The sequence below is a fragment of the Bactrocera dorsalis genome, chromosome 3 (genome assembly GCF_023373825.1).
Source record: "Bactrocera dorsalis isolate Fly_Bdor chromosome 3, ASM2337382v1, whole genome shotgun sequence".
Taxonomy (NCBI): Eukaryota; Metazoa; Arthropoda; class Insecta; order Diptera; family Tephritidae; genus Bactrocera; species Bactrocera dorsalis.
In genome coordinates this window covers 17,676,473-17,691,102 of record NC_064305.1, presented here as the reverse complement: position 1 = coordinate 17,691,102, position 14,630 = coordinate 17,676,473, and the positions used below count along the sequence as shown (strand labels likewise).

The 14,630-nt window shown below is 36.5% G+C and overlaps 1 protein-coding gene across 18 annotated transcripts in view; it reads left to right on the top strand.

The window, feature by feature from the left end:
- Positions 1-14,630, top strand: part of 41 (protein 4.1 homolog) — a 93,199-nt gene that overhangs the window by 35,075 nt on the left and 43,494 nt on the right. Inside the window, exon 2 of one of the 18 annotated variants that reach the window (XM_049452532.1) lies at positions 733-808. The exons of the other annotated variants lie outside the window; for them this stretch is intronic. The gene's annotated coding sequence lies outside the window, so the exon portion shown is untranslated. The remainder of the gene's footprint in view (positions 1-732; positions 809-14,630) is intronic. 18 annotated transcript variants of the gene reach the window in all.

Here is a 14,630-nt window from a genome sequence, read left to right as displayed (position 1 = left end):
TGCGTTAACCGACTAACAAAAAAACGTCAGAAACACTAAATTTTACGAAAGAAATGGCAGAAGGAAGCTGCACCCAAGCTTTTTTTTAAATTGAAAATGGGGGTGGCGTCGCCCACGTATGGACCAAAAACCATATCTCAGGAACTACTCGACCGATTTCAATATAATATTTTCTTAACACCCTGATGACATGTACGGAATATGGGTGAAATCGGTTCACAACCACGCCTTCTTCTAATGTAACGCTATTTTGAATTCCATCGGATGCCTTCTCTGTATAATATATACATTAGGAACCAATGATGATAGCGGAATAAAACTTTACACAAATACGGTATTTGAGCTGAGGTATCCCTTGTGGAAAAATTGTCGTGATCGGACTATAACTTTTCAAGGTCCCTGATATCGAACAAGAAGAACTCAGTGCCTAACCTAACCTAATCTAATTTTTCACCGAAAATATCGGTAAATCTCTCAGAATTTAATTCTAATTAATTTGACAGCAAAAAAAAAAAAATATGTAAATGACGGATAATGAAATCTCGATTATCACTTTATCATGCGAGAGTATAAAATGTTCGGTGACACCTGAACTTAGCCCCTCCTTACTTGTTTTGTTTAATTTTATCAAAGAAAGTTTATTTTATTATGAAGTGTATATGTATATACTTATATTTAAATCAGATTTAAATTTGATGAATTGCTTATTAAAAACATTTTTTTTCTTTGCAGGTAAGCAAAGCTCTTGGGGCAACAATTATTCCTGCAAGTTTTGAACTGCGGTTTCTTTGTGGTTTTTTGCACAAATGTATGTAAGTCTCAATGAAATTCAAGTGATAATATTTTTAAAGTATAGTAGTAGGGTATATGCAAATATCACGCTATATAAATGCCTATATTATATATGTGATAAATTAGTGGTTGATTCCAAAGTTCGGTCTTATTTCATATTGGAATGCGAAAAAAGGTTCAGCGTTACTGCGAAATTCATGAAGCGATTAAATATTATTTTTTGCACTCTTTTCTCGATTATGATTTAAATGTTTATATTAAGAAATTTTTATAAACTTTCATTGAAGCGGAAACGCCTATGCACAATATACTTGCATATATGTATATGTATACATACATACATATATAGTATATATGTACACATGTGTATATCCGTTCTACGCTCAATGAAATCGCTCCGGTCAAGTGACATCGTATCCCGTTATAATAAATTAGATTATGTTACTTAGTTGCAATCGTGCCGCACACACACACCCACAGCTGGAGCCTCGGCGTTTAAGGTGCCACAATTACAGATGATATCATAAATGGTTAGTGCCTGATGTTATCACTCGTGTTTTCAGCTATAAAGAGGCAAAAAAGCAGCTGAGAAAAATTAAAAGTGAGTGGTTGGTGTTAATTACCCACACATATGATAATTTAATTAAATGCTATTCTCACAATATGCAAACATAAAAATTTATGATTGCAAGGTCACTTGTAAAAGTGGGTCGGATGCATATAGTGTGCGCTCTAAAGTAATCGGTACGTGCCAAGTACTTGAAAGTCAAGTAACTTTTCCTCTCTTTGAACTGCATAGCATTCCAATGTGATCTAAACATATCGATAATGAGATAGTACTACTAATACCATCTATATGATTTCTATTAGTTAGATTATAAGTATTAGTTAAGGAATAATCGCATTTTTGATGAAGCAACAAAAATGAATCAAAAAGCATTTCGTGCGTTAAGAAAGAATTGGTTTTTAGGGTAAAAATACTATTGAATTTGGGCTGTGCATCAGTGAAATCAATCGAGTCCAATCGATTGTCAGCCTGGTGGACTGCATATTAAGAAACGGTTCTCAAGCGTGGAAAGACAAAAAAATCGGCTGGCAAGGTTATGGCATCAGTCTTTTGGGATGCCGGTGGTATATTATTCATCGAATGATAAATGAGCCAGTTTTGCTTTGTGTATTTGATTGCAGTTCTATTATTCCATTCCTAATATTTAGCAATTTTGTTGTTTTTCAGGAAGGATCAATTTGAAATTGTACGCATATATGTATTCATCGTTCCCGTTTAAATATTGCATTGCTCTGTGCATTGCTTCGAAAAGATTTCTGTATATCTCAAATTTTTTATCAACTCTTCAGTTATGCCGCTATTTTTTTATGCCAGACCTTTTGCAATTTTAAATTGCCTGTCGGGGTATCTTGACAGTCCAATAGTTAGCAGGTATGAAAAAAATGTTATAGCTACCCATAGATGTATTGAATCACCGAATTTGTTGCTTAATAACGAACTCTGTCCTCAATATAAAAACTTGATCCACTGATGTCGCCTTTTACTTTGGCATCGTTTTCTTTAATGTACGTTTACGCCAATTTAAGGTTTGAATATTGGATACTGCGATGGTAGCGCCATCTATCGGTCAAACATTCCAAAATTAACAATTGATTAAAAATGAAAAAATAATTTAAAAAACATTTTCCAGTGGACCAAATTGTAAATCTGAACCATTCTCGAATCTCCTTGAACATACACACAAAATTTCATAAAAATCGGTCCATCCGTTTAGGAGCAGTTCAAATGCAAACACACGGTCAGAAGATTTATATATATAAAGATGGAATTTAATTGAGGTTTGCACCGGAATCAAACAAAGGCCCAGCACTCTAAGGAATTCCAGTAACTTGCTGGGAGTTATTGATATGATATGATCCCTGTGGGCATCCTCTCGTTGTATCAAGGCCAATCTTGTTCCACCTTACAGTGGTTTCAGTAAACCTAGTAAGCAGTACAGCTTCTAACTAACTTCTCTAACTATCTGCATATTGAAGCTGTCACATTCCTTTGCTTCAGTGCACGCCTTGCCGAAAGCATCTTCGATGTCCAGGAAGACGAATTAAATCCAAAATGCAGTTAAGCTGCTACAGAGCAGTACTAGTAAATCTACTCACTCTGTACGGGTGCTGCTTTGACTGTCTTCGAGCTTATATTGATTACAATAATCTTTTCCAACTCGTTCAACATTAAAGAAGTGAGACTAATAGGCTTCAAGTACTTGTATGTAGTCAATGAAGTTAAGGCATGAAGATTATCCTTTCTATATTCTGAAAGAAAGCCATTGCAAGACTATCTCTCTTCCGTCCCATTAGGTGTGACAACTTGCGCTCTTTGTTGCAGAAGTGCTAGGAAGATACCAAACTATGTTTGTTGTCAAAAATGTGACAGTTGCGATTGGGAATGGAGCATTTTTCACAAGAACTCACTTTGTCGCTGGTAGGTGTAAAAAGCTTTTCAGTCCCCGTTCCAGTTGAGACTCATTTCGTCTTTATTTTATCTCAAAGTTTACGACACTCTTTTGTTTTTCAAATGATCTGAGTTACAATTTCTTGACTTGCGAGAGGTCATTTCTTACTGTCTATCGTTAAGTCGCTGTCGGGCTTTGCTATACCTTCAACATGATATATTAAGGTCGTCACGAATTGATAACATCCAGAAGTTAACCTCGGAGACTTTATAAAGTTTTTATATTATACGTAAATGGTATACATATGCCGTGCTACTGAGTTGCCGGAATCGTCGATATCGGACGACTAGAGGATACAGCTTCCATACAAATGGACGGACTGCCGGATCTCTCCAACGGAGTGGAGTTCTTCCTCTTCCTCTGCTTCCCCCAGTGGGTACTGCGTCGAATACTTTCAGAGCTAGAGAGTTTTCATCTATACAGCCGACATAGCTATTGTCAACGTAGCTGTTGTCTCTTAATTCGCTGTGCTACGTCAGTGTCATCATATAACTCGTACAGCTCATCGTTCCATCGACTGCGGAATTTGTCGCAAAGGATCATACATTTTCCACAGAATCTTTCTCTCGAAAACTCGAAACCTCGACTCATCAGATGTTGTCATCAACCATGCCTGTGTACCTTATAGCATGACGGCAATAATAAGTGACTTATAGAGTTTGGCCTTTAGCACGATAGGGGTTTGTCTTGTCTAAAACCTCGTATGGTATCGAACGACTCGGAGAGGTTCTTCCGATCCTGACGAAGCTTTTGGTATTGCTCAACGTCCGGTTACACAGCCGGATTAGTTTTGCCGGGATACCAAATTCAGATATAGCGGCATAAAGGCAGCTTCTTTTCGTGCTGTCAAAAGCAGCTTTGAAAGCGACGAAGAAGGGGTGTGTGTCGATTCTCTTTTCATGGGACTTTTCCAAGATTTGACGCATGGTGAATATCTGGTCAGTTGTTGATTTTCCAGTCGTGGTATTTTTATCTTATTTTATATCTATTATTTGTTGATCAAATATACCATACTTTCGTCAATGCAAATACCGTTAGGTTGAGTTTGCGAAGTTCACGTGATGTTTTTAATTGCTTGCGTTCTACTTTTCGATCAGACACATAAATTTACAAAGTCTTCAAGTGACTAATTCTTATTTTGCAGTTGAATATTTACGCATTGTTGTCAGCGTTTGCGCCACCCTCTTAGCAGGCGTGTGCTAATAAAATGTTTTAGTGTAAAAACAATGCTGAGAAGACGTAAGCAATACAAGTACGAGTATATTGCGAGAATTCTTCGCAGCGTTCACCTCGACCTCTTTCAATATTTGTGTGGCCTTTTGGCTCGTCGCTCGTCGCGCGTACGGAGACCACCATGTGAGACAAATAATTCTAAGGAGCGGCAGAGATGTGCCAACAAATATTTGTAATCATACAAACAGCTTGCATATATGTACATATGTGTGTATGTATGTATACAAATATATTTTTGAAGTAAAAAAATAATAACTAACAGTTTCTCAAAAAAATGAGACAAAAAGACTGCTTGTTCATTATTTCTAACTACAGACGTGAAACATTTTCTAATTGCTCTCAGAGAACCAAAGCACCGCCTCGAAATACAATCTAAACTTGGTGCCTATGATTATAATTATCCCTTCACCCATCTTTATTTTTAAAAGAACGTATGTAACATACTCTCATTCGAAGAATATAAGAAAGTGTTCCGAGAAATATGAAATTTAGAAAGGGTGTAAAATAAAAAAGAAACTATAAAAACTTCGAACCTTGCTTGAGTTCAGCAAAAAACGTACATTAGATCTTAATCGTCGAGATTGAATAGACAAATTTGCATGTAATCTTTGGGTTATAGTTCTGTTTATTATACAATATATGTATGGTACTGAGGTTAGGTTGGGTTAGGTTTGTCTAGATAATAAAAAATAAAGTCTGCTTTGAGTTCAGTACTCCATCTATACATTTCCTCCGGTTCAGGAGCTCAAGAAGTTTTCCACTCTTTCAAATTATAGAAATTTAGAAGCTTTTTCTTATAAACCTTTCCAATGAAGCGGTCGTCAAGATTCATCATTTTCTATTAGGTTGCGTTAGGTTAGTTTGGCTGGCAAAAGAGTCAAGCACAAACCAGTTTTAAGCCTTTGAGATATCAGTTGGTGTGCCGTTACGAATTCTGTGAAGAGCATTCACCCTTTGAAGTTCCCTAAGCTTTGGGGTCTCATTATTGATACCTCTTCTAGTGTTTCACACGGGGTGGGACCCCAAATATTTGACGTGTTGCCTTGCTAGTGCGGGACAAGTGCACAAGATTTGCTCCATTATTGCCCTGCTGTCTTACTATTTACATTTCCTGCAGTCATCTCGATCTGTCAGTCCAATTCTGCAGACGTGAGCTGCTACCAGGTTGTGACCGTTGAGTATTCCAATCATATTCATACAGTCTCTTATATCAAAAGTTAGCAGGAACTTTGTGCATATCTGACGTTTGCAGTTTTGCATACTGACAGATTATGCCATAGAATTTTAAACTTCCTTGTCATGTTATTTCCAGATTGTCGTTAGGACAATGGTTGGGTTACCGATGTCGGTCATGTTACCAGATGACAGCCACTAAACCACTCTTGGCAATCTCCTTCATTATCTCAATGTCATTGATGGCTTTGTGACCTGGTACACAGTAGAATTGAAATCGCTTGTTCCTGGCTACACCCTTCACTGCTTCGCAAGACACTACCGGCCGATATGCGGTACGAGGTTACCTCCTTGATTGCTACACAAAGATGCTGACTCTAGAGTTGCCTACTGATATATTAGACGTTAGCTCCGCGGCTTTCTCAATATCAAAGACCTCTGCTTGACATATGATACTCGTATACGGCAGTGTTCAGGCAACTGAAGACAGTCTTATGCTTAATTCTGGACAACGTCCGGTGTGTTTAATGCTCAAAACACAGTGGATCAAATCCCTGCGTTGATCAGCCCCCTGAAAATGCCAAAGTAACTCTACATTCAACCGACAAAGTGTCAGTTCTTCCCGTATTTGGGTTTTAACCACAACCACCACGATACTCCCCGAGGTGCCACCCCGAACAAGCAGGTTGGAGCGAACTCCAAAGGTTCCTGCTTCTCGTAGTAGCAGAATTAATTCTGGACAGTATATCCTCGAAGAAGTCTGTAGGTGGCAGGTTTAGCACTAGTTCAAGAACCGCCGGCGTACATTCGAGCATTAGCATTTCTATCTGCAAAAAAATGAAACCCTTGCATAAGAAATTTCTCTTCACAAGCACTGCATTCGACATAATTGACACCCTTCACCTTTTTCGAAACAATTTTTGTAGTACGATTTGTTCTATGCTTCAAAATAGGCCTAAGTACCAGTGATCACTTCTTCGTTCGACGAAAATTTCTTCGCAGCGAGCATTCTTTTGAGATCTGAGAACAGTAAACATTCGCTGAGGACCAGATCTGGAGAATACGGTGAATGGAAAGCAATTCGAAGACCAATTAATGGATTTTTGCCAACGTTCTCACTGACTTGTGACACGGTGCATTTCCTTGGTGAAACAGCGCTTTCTTTTTATTCAAATGCCGTAATTTTTCAGCGGTTTCGAACTTCAAATGTTCCAGTAATAGTCGCTACCGATGGTCCTTCCTTTCTCAAGGCAGTCAATAAATATTATTTCATTCGGATCTGGCGCGGGTGCAGCGTGTGCAGGCCACTCGGTTGACTACCGAGGCAAAAAGTAAGGTTTATTACGCTTAAGCATCGCCAAACACTGCTCCGAATCATCAACTCGTCGTTGATTATGGTCAAAAATGTAGCCTTAACTCACTTTTGACTATAGACAACTAAAAATCATATGGATTTTATGCTAGTAGCGCCATCTATGTGTCGGGTTGGGGACTTCTCAATTGACTTGTTAAGATAATTTGTTTGCTATTGAGATTATTCAAACGGATATCATGGGTAAATAGGGTCGCTTAAATCAAATTCGTCTCTGAGATTAGTCTCCATGTATATCTACCTGTTGAAAAAACCGTTATTTACACAAAGTCACATGACTCATTAAATTCTATATCCACCAATGAACTCAACTTGAATTCGAGAATGTATTTTTAGAACGCAGAAACAATGGTTAATATCCAACTGCATGTACTTATATTTGAATGTATAATATTTCACATACCTAATGTACCAACTGAAAATTGCATGTTGCATAAATTTGCATCAAATATTTCGGGGTTTGCAATTTTCTCATACTAAACAGTTTTCCAATGCATCGTTAATAGAATCTAGTGCTTTGTTTTCGGCGATGATGTCAGCATTGGATGTACACACGTACAGTCGTGGCGTTGGAAATAGAAACAATAATTTGTTTCACTAAAAAGTACCGCTTTTTCAATAAGTAGGATGATTGCTTGACATTGCTTGTGAGTAAAATTATGAGGATTTAGAATTAATTTTTAAAAAAGTTTGAGTCATTCGTTAAGCCAACTTCCCGCCATTTTTGTATGTGTCTGTTATTTCATTAATTTATGGACTCATGAAATACTTACTTTAGTTTCGATAACCGACTATTTGATGCCTGAAATTAAAACTCGTGTTCTCGGCGACATTTGGTTTCAAGAAGACGACGCCACTTCCCACATATCACATCAATGAATGGATTTATTGAGAGAACACTACAGTGAGCAGATAATTTCACGTTTTGGTCCGGTCGATTCGCCACTAAGATCATATGATATCCCACTGTTCGACTTTTTACTGCAAGGATATGCAAAATCTAAAGTCTATGCGAACAAATCCACATCGATTCAGGCATTGGAGCAAAACTTCAAGCGTGTCATTCGTCAGTTACCTTTCGAAATGCTCGAACGAGTCAACGAAAATTGGACTCAACAGACGGACCATCTGAGACATAGTCGGGGCCGAGATTTGCAAGAGATAGTCTTCAAAAAATAAATGCCAAAGAAGGAAGTTGCTGTGTTTATTCTTTAAAAAAGTAGGGAACCTCGAAATGGATCACCCATCAACACGATGAGCTGAGTCAATTTAGCCTTCTTCGTACATCTGCATATTAGCGAACTAGTTCCGCAGTTTCTCAGATATCAATCTATCAAAATAAGGTCCTATCTGTGAAGACCATTATAACTTCAAGGCAGACGAATTTAACTTTTTTTCTACTTTCAAAGTCCATTGCAAAATGAATTTCCAGCGAGAGCGCTAAAGCTAGGTGTGTGCTTAAATTTTTGGCCAACACTGTATGTACTCGTAAGCCTTGTCTTATCTGGTAAATTTTCGCGCGGTTCGTTGCACTTGTTGAGCGAAAAGAATAGCGAATACTATTTATTATAAATTTTTATTTGCAAACAATATGTGCACCGACAAGTGTTGGTGCGGCAGCCCTTAGAAATGTGCCTATAGTTGTGGTAGGTGAGTGTATAAATTATAAATATTTAAATATAAATGTGTGTATGTTTTGGTATGTGTAAAATAATTTCATTGTTGATAGCTTATTGGCATTTTTATACAAATTCTAGACACAAATACGTCGATATGGACTTATATAGCATGTATTGTATGTATGTATGTATAGGTTATTATGCAGATAGTGCCTATGTGACATTCCGATGCCACTGAATCATTATGATTGCTCAATAAATTTATATGTCATATGCACATACACTTATACTTATAATGAACATAATGAAAATGGTGTACTTAGGTGCATACATACATATACATATCCATACAAATCTGTCAGCCGCTCAACTAGTGCCGGTGTGTGATTCAACAAACCGCAGCTTGTAACTTGAGCGTGAGTTTGCCAAGCGTTCAAGTCCGTTAAGTTTGGAAAATATGAAACTATTTATATATTTATGTATATATGTATACACATATGCTTTAATTGTGTAATAAATCATTGCAATTCTATTATGCATTTACTCTGCATATCTAAGCCTATTGACGTCGACCTCAATTTGAGGGCAAACAGTGGGCGCGAAGTGGATATTAGCAAATGGAAGCGTGATTATTAAAGCAAACTGCATATATTTCACGTGACTATTGTTTATTGCATTGGAAAAATTCCATTTCACCATTTCAATAAATTAAATAGAACAAGAACAAGAAAAACATTAAGGATTCCTTACGAGAACTTTATTTCGAACGATCAGTTTGTATGGCAGCTATATGCTATAGTCGTCCGATCTGAACAAATTTTTCGGAAATTATGAGGTTGTTGCCGACAATAATCTGTGCCAAAATTCGTGAAGATATTTTGACAATTAAAAAAGTTTTCCATATAAAAGCCTGAGTTTGATCGTTTAGTTTATATGGCAGCTATATGCTATAGTGGTCCGATCTGAACAAGTTTTTCGGAGATTATGAGGTTGTTGCCGACAATAATCTGTGCCAAAATTCGTGAAGATATTTTGACAAATAAAAAAGTTTTCCAAATAAGAAGCTGAGTTTGATCGTACAGTTTGTATGACAGCTATATGCTATAGTGGTCCGATCTAAAAAATTTCCATACTGATTATACAGTTGTGTCAGAAAAATAATTATATGAAAATTCGTGAGGATATTTTGACAAATAAAAAAGTTTTCCATATAAGAATCTGGTTTTGACCACTTAGTTTGTATGGCAGCTATACGCTATAGTTGTCGGATTTGAACAATTTCCATACAGATTATTGGGTTGTGTAAGAAAATAGTTTATGCCAAAATTCGTGAAGATATTTTGACAAATAAAAAAGTTTTCCATATAAAAGCCTGAGTTTGATCGTACAGTTTGTATGGCAGCTACATGCTGTAGTGGTCAGATCTAAACAATTTCCGTACAAATTATAGAGTTGAATAAGACAATAAGTTATGCCAAAATTCGTGAAGAAATTTTGACAAATAAAAAAGTTTTCCATATAAGAACCTGAGTTTGATCCTTTTGTTTGTATGGCAGCTACATATGTGGCATAGTATTTCCATATCGACGATTCTGATAAATAAGTAAGTGTTTTGGCAGACACAGACGTGTACAAAATTTCAACTCAATATCCTAAAAAAACTGAGGGACTAGTACGCGTGTATATAGATTTCAATTCGACGACTAAAAGTTGTGGCACGACCTTAAAAATTCTGCGGCCTATAAGTATGGAGATTACATATAAAAAGCCTTTGTTTTTTTTGTAATCATTGCATTTATATTTATTGAAATAGTTAAATCACATATACATACGTAGCTATCCATATATATGTACATATATGCACTTATTACAATACTCTGCCACCCTTCAACGCATTCCAGTCGGCCGAGTTGGCGCCGATCTACTTCCTTTAAGATTTGTGGCTTTATTGGAATTCCCTTACTCATATCGAAATCATTTATTTGTATTTAATTAATCAAGTTATATTTGCCGTTATTGTTTCATAGAAACGATGTCACGTAGTTTATAGAAACGCTAGAAGGTTTGATCTGTATATAATAATTATGTGGCAATTTTATTTTATCCCGTTTGTGTTACTAGATATACTTACATAATACATACACATGTATGTATGTATATTTAAGTCTCGCAGTGCAAAAATGTGACTTTGACGAGATATAAAATTAGCAAAAAGCATTTATATAAGCTGACTCCCATACATACATACTATATATCTAGGTATAGTATGTATGTACATATTAATATCAATCGACCCTAGCGAATGAGTCGAGCCCGAGTAGAATTTTCCGTGACTAACAGCCCTTGGTTCCCACATCTTGTCACGTAACAATACCGACATACTTAAAAACGTTTTTCACAATACTCTATCTACAGTTTGGGTGCACTGAAAGTTTTTTGGAGGACTTATCTCGGATATTATTATAATTAGTTATATTATTTAGCGTTATAGTTACTATAGCTCACACTTTAAGTTTAAGTATGTATACTATAAAGATCGTTTTGGGCATATCGTTCATTAAAATACGAACGTTCGTTGCAAAGCTCCCTCTCAACTGATTCATGGTAACACATATCAACGAAAATGTTCGACAAATTACACGAAATCGATTTTGAATTACTTATATACGTAAAGTATTCTCCAAAATTGTCTCCAGCAACTTTTTCCTGCTCTGTTCTTTAAAAAATTGTTGCTGGAAGGAAGTCACCGAGACTTAGTACTATTTGGAAGCAAAAGACCAATGAGACTACAAATATGTTATCGAAAAAAAAAAAATATCAACGAAAATGGGTATTATGTAGAATAATTACAACCCATTTGACAAAACAATGTGTTTTCTAAGGATTTTTTTAGAATGTCTTTTAGATGGTGGTATTTTAGGTATTTCAACTGAAAGATATCGGCTAATCTTGTATGTTTTACTGAGGTCTCGACATTTCACTTTTTATAACATTTAAATTAATACGAGTATATGAGAATGAGTGGGTAATGGAGTGGGTTCCGACTAAAGACGACTTTCTATTTGGATTAGAGTCGAGAACCTTGTCTTTGGCCTTGGCGCATTTTACGTCGAGATCTCAAATAGAAAGAAGAAGATCCGACGTTTTCGAGCCAAATTTTGTTCGACGAAGAGGTCCATTTCTGGGTTAATGGGTTGCAAGCGAAATAGCCGCATTTGGAACGAAGCGCAACCTGAAGAGATTCAAGAGCTGCAATTTTATCCAGGAAAAATAACGGTTTGGTGTGGTTTGTGGGTTGGTGAAATTATCAGTCCATATTTCTTCAAAAATGTTGCCGATTAGAACGTAACCGTCAATGGCGACCGTTCTCACGCCATGATAACCAACTATTTGATGCCTGAAATTAAAGCTCGTGATATCGGCGACATTTGGTTTTAACAAGACAGCGCCACTTCCCATATATCGCATCAATCAATTGATTTATTGAGAGGACACTTCGGTGACCAAATAATTTTACGTTTGGGGCTGGTCGATTGGCCACCAAGATTGTGTGATATTACACTGTTCGACTTTTTCCGGTGGGGATATGTAAAGTCTAAAGTCCATGCCGACAATCCTGCTTCGTTTCAGACCTTGGAGCAAAACATCACGCGTCGGGGTGTTCATAGTTCTTTTGTGTAGAACTACTTTCTGCACTGGCGGCCTTCGGTCATTTGCCAGTTACCAGCCGAAATACTCGAACGGGTCAACGAAAATTGGACTCAACGGATGGATCATCTGAGACGTAGCCAACATTTGAAAGAGATAATCTTCAAAAAATAAGTGTCAAAAATGTTTTTTCGAATGATAAAAAACATTTCTGTGTTGTTTCTTTAAAAAAATAGGGAGCCTCGAGATGGATCACCCTTTACATACGACGTTATAAAATACATAGAATGAAAATAAAAAAAATGTTATTGTTTCCGCTTTTTATTCAAAATTAATATTTTAGCCATTCTTCTTTTTACAATTTTTTCGATAATGGTTCAAATACAGAATTTCTCACCTGTGTAAACATAACCAAAATATTAAACTTCGCCTTTCAGACTTGACAAATACTTTTTTAGTTGTTTTTCCATTTTCAGCGCAAAAGTAAATATGGAAACAAATAGAACAATTATATATTAAAAAAAAATAAGTAAAATTCATTTTTTTTACTAATATATGCGAGTACTTGAACCAGACGGCGGAAAGCTTTTGAACCAAATGCCGGTTTCTTAAAAAAAATATGTTAAAAGATTTGAAAAATAATCGAAAAAAGCTAATTTATATATTTTACTCTATGCGAAGATATCGAAATTCAAATCATATCTAGTATGTATGTATGTATGAGCCAAAGCAAAACCGAGATTATCTTTTTTGTAGTTCTCAACTTCATTTTTCGTGGTTTGTTGTTGCAGTGGCCAGTCAACAACCAAAAGTGAATGTTTAATTAGCTCAACACACGAGCAACAACGACGGAGGTCACCAGCAAGCGTTTAATCTATTTAGTTTTGTGTCTGTCAGCGCTAGAAGGGTCAGATGATGCCATTTTACAGGTTTACATATTTCTGCCATTTCCAGTTTTCGTTGCTCAATTTAGTTTTATTTCTTTGTTTTTTGGTTTTTGTTTCGACTGCGGCTATGCTATCTAATTTTAACGCACAATGCCATTTTGAAGCGTATTTGTTGTTATTGTTGTTGCTTTTGAAATTGGTGGAACCACACCCGTTGGCACACATACAAATCCACTAACATACCTAAATATAAAATAAATTCGTTGATCTTCTATCATTTTATTCGATCTTTGTGCTCGCTGCTTTGTTCTGGTTCTATTAGAAAGAGTAAATGATTGCGATGACGTCATCAAATTCGCAAACATTCTTTTGTAGCGACGCGCTGTCAGCAACACAACAGATGTAGACTCTCTCAGCAGTGACCTCAAAAACTGATTTGAATGTGTTTTCAAAAGTATTTTAAACAATTCAAATATTAACTTTTTATATTTATGAACATAAACAAATACATATATCCAGATTACAACTGAGTTCTATGAGGACAGTGTTGCGTATTTTCTGTTTTTTTAGAAAATTTAAAATCATACATAATTGTATGTATGTATGTGTTTAATTTTTACTCGTGCCTCGTGTTTTAAATGTGACTAAGACTATTGATTTGCTCTGTAAAATTTGACATGAGTGAGTGTACACGAAGACCGTGGAGAGTCGAACCGACGCCGTTCCCAGCAACTCGGACTAACATATGGAATGACTTGGCGCATTTTACGTCGAGATAATACTTTAATACAACTTGGGTAGAACTGAAGCCTCTTGACCTTCCCAAGCTACATAGCTTCACTATATGGGCTCTTGAAAAGCTCCAAGAAGATCCGTCGTTTTCGATAGGTATGTATTATACGAGTAAATAAACAAAATTGCCGCATTTGGGACGGAGAGCAACCTAAAGAGATTCAAGAGCTGCCAGTTCAACCAAAAAAAAAAACGATTTGGTGTGATTTGTGGACCGGTGGCATCAAAATGATGTCGGTGAAAAGTAAAACGACCTTTTTCGCGCCATGATTACCGACTATTTGCTGCAGGAAATTGAAACTCCTGATCTCGGCGACATTTGGTTTCAACAAGACGACGCCACTTTCAAAACATCGCATCAATCAATAGATTTGTTGAGAGAAAACTTCATAGAGCAGATAATTTCACGTTTTGGGCCGGTCGATTGACCACCAAGTTCGTGTGATATCACACCGTTAGAGTTTTTCCTGTGGTGATATGTAAAATCTAAATTCTAAAGTCTATACGGATTTACCATTCGTTTCAGGCCTTGGAGCAAAACATAACGCCTGCCATTTGCCAGTTACCAGTCGAAATGCTCGAAAGAAATCGAAAATTG